Raw genomic sequence first — 2,657 nt, 5'->3', positions numbered from 1 at the left:
ATAGGCTTTGAGCCCTTTATCCCAGCCCTTTGGAATCAGTAGAGCTGGTCCTTAGGGACCTGATTCAGGCACTGCTGGAGACTGGCTTTTGGTGCACCAAGCTCCTGATAGACATGGATGGTTTTGGTGGGAGGAGTTGGGATATCACCCCGAAGGAGGCTCAGGTGTAGATGTGCACAACCAGGTGGAACATTTTGAGGAATAAAGTGGAACCTCTTATTCCCCAGAGATGCTCAGAGCATCTACAAGACTAAGGAACGGGATGAAAAAACATCTGGTTAAACACAAAATCAGCTGATGGGACCCTGGACAAGGAAGGCAAGAAAGCAGAAGATTGTATATTCGAAACACTTGTGTTTCTTAGAGTTATACTTTTATCCTACAGGATATACATATCTCAAGTCAGAGAGAGATTAATTATTTTCTAACAAAACACTTACACCATTCACTTACACCTTAAAAAAACTTACATATTGAATTTCAGCAGTGGTCCATGATGTTTAAGATGCCTTTTTGCAGCTGAAAATCTGGCTGATGAGATCAAATCCAAAGGCATCTTCTCCCATACCAGCACCTGTGACAGTGATGACAGTAGGCCAGCAGGTAGGGCATGTTTTTTAGCAAAGAAGATAGCTCCTTTCCCCTCATGCACCAAAGAGATTGAAGTCAGGATTAAATGCCTCTACAATCCTTGGCTGCAACACAGGTTTAATCCCCAAAAGCAACAGAGAATAATGGGGTTATTAAGGAAGCAGTTTTGCTCTCAGCAGCAAGATTTAAGATTAAAACCTCTCCTTCATTTTCTGCTTGGTGTAACAACCCTGAAATCTCCAGCCTCTCTCCCAGTTCTCCTCCTGTCTCTAATTTTGCACATTCCATGCCTCAGGTGCTAATGAATGGAGAGTAAACTGCTGAATGCTTCAACACCCAGCTTCCTAGGATCAGTCCTAATTTGTCCAATTTATAACTACCATGCTTTCATGAGGATTTCTCTTCCCACCAGCTAACTGGCTCAGAACAAAACGAATCATTATTATTCCTGAAGAATTGAGTTGCCTCTGGAAGAAGATGATTTTTTTCTGGTATATTTTCTTTCTGAAGGATATACTCAGTGTGATAGGGCATGTGATTTCTGGGCTCCAGAGAAATGGTGAGCTGCCACAAACAGATCTGCTGACTTCCAAATCCTCAGTAGCTGGGTCATGTTGTGGAAACAAAATCTCACATGTTTTGTATGCAACAGTGGCTGTGCAGTTGCTCTTTATTTTATTCTTCCTTATTTGCACCTGTGCTTAATAGTGGCATTCCTCACTTCTCTCCATGTATAGAAAACTTCCATAAGCTTCTAATTCTTCTTACTTATGAACCTGAGGCAATCTCCAGAACATTAGCAGGCAATTTAAAAAAGGATTTAGAGAATGCAATGACTAGGAGGGGCAAAAAGGAGAGTGGTATGGATGTGTCCTCTCTACTGCCAGCTGTGTGCTTATGTCTCCCCAAAGAGACTCTCTTCAGGACCAGGTCAACATCCACAAATCCCTGAAACGGAAAATCAGGAGCCTAAATAATGCTCTCCCTGCTGATGAGGAAAACAATCCAGACGAAGCAAGGCTAAGGAAAAGAAGAACCAAAGGCCTGGTTTATGTGTTTTGAGGAGCTGTAATTGCAGTTTTGGCAGCTAAAAGGTCTTAAAGCTTTAGCCCATTCTTCTTGTTCCCTTTTGACCTGGACAAAGGGCTTAAAAGAAGGTGCTGGATTTCAAGTGTGTGTAGGAGAATCTAAACACAGGCATAAGTTGCCAGTTTGTGAAGAGGAAGAAACTGACTGCTTTGAAGCACTCAGCTGGTTTCCTAGTTAATATTTCCATGCTGCAATAACCAGTTCCATGACTGAACTGCAGAATGTTTTTAACAAACCAAAGTCCTGGCTTTGTGGACACTTACAAGTAGGTGTAGCCAGAAACTCCTTTTCAAAAATTACGGACAAGCTGAATGTAATAATAGAGACAGTTCCACTGGCCCACAGCACGTGCACCAGTGATCTGGAGAAAGACTCCTCCTCTGGAGCATGGATTGTGTGACAGACCGTCCAGTATGAAAAACTAAGCATCCTTGCAGAAGCCAATATTTACATTTACAGGAAGGCTTCATACAGGACAGATGGAACACCACTCACTGCACCTACAACTTGCAGAATTCAAATGGAATTTCAGTATGATGAAAAAAAGAAGCCGACAAAGCCCAGAGCCTGTGAGAGCAATTAAATATGCTTCAGCAAAAATTCATCACCTGTGAGAGGTTTGACAATGTACGAGGATTAAATAATGTATATGTTGGAAGCATCAGGCACAATCACTTTTGAATGAACAGGAGCAACAGCTACAGGAGTCAAAACAAAAATCTAGAGTTGCACCCCAGTGAAGAAGCAGATCAAAGTCTTACATGAAACTCTAAAAGAAGGCACATAGAGAACATCCGGCCATGGACTAAACCTGACAACTTCTCCTCACAAAAGGAAAGAGAAGACAACTATGGGAAAGTCTGAATTTTGTAACTCGATCTTTATTTCAGATATCCAAACTTAAACCTCACTTTTCTGTGATTTGTCCATGGAGTTAGTTTGTTGTCTTACTTTTTATTATTTTATTTGCTTTAAAA

General features: G+C 41.4%; 1 pseudogene; it reads left to right on the top strand.

Moving 5' to 3' along the window:
- Nucleotides 1-1,457: 1,457 nt before the first annotated feature.
- LOC148219658 (coiled-coil domain-containing protein 171 pseudogene) lies at nucleotides 1,458-2,361 on the top strand (annotated as a pseudogene).
- The last annotated feature ends 296 nt before the right edge of the window (nucleotides 2,362-2,657 follow it).

This window comes from Sturnus vulgaris, chromosome Z, assembly GCF_052056855.1.
Source record: "Sturnus vulgaris isolate bStuVul1 chromosome Z, bStuVul1.hap1, whole genome shotgun sequence".
Classification (NCBI taxonomy): domain Eukaryota; kingdom Metazoa; phylum Chordata; class Aves; order Passeriformes; family Sturnidae; genus Sturnus; species Sturnus vulgaris.
Note: the sequence above shows the minus strand (reverse complement) of the source record. Positions and strands in the feature narration are given on the sequence as shown.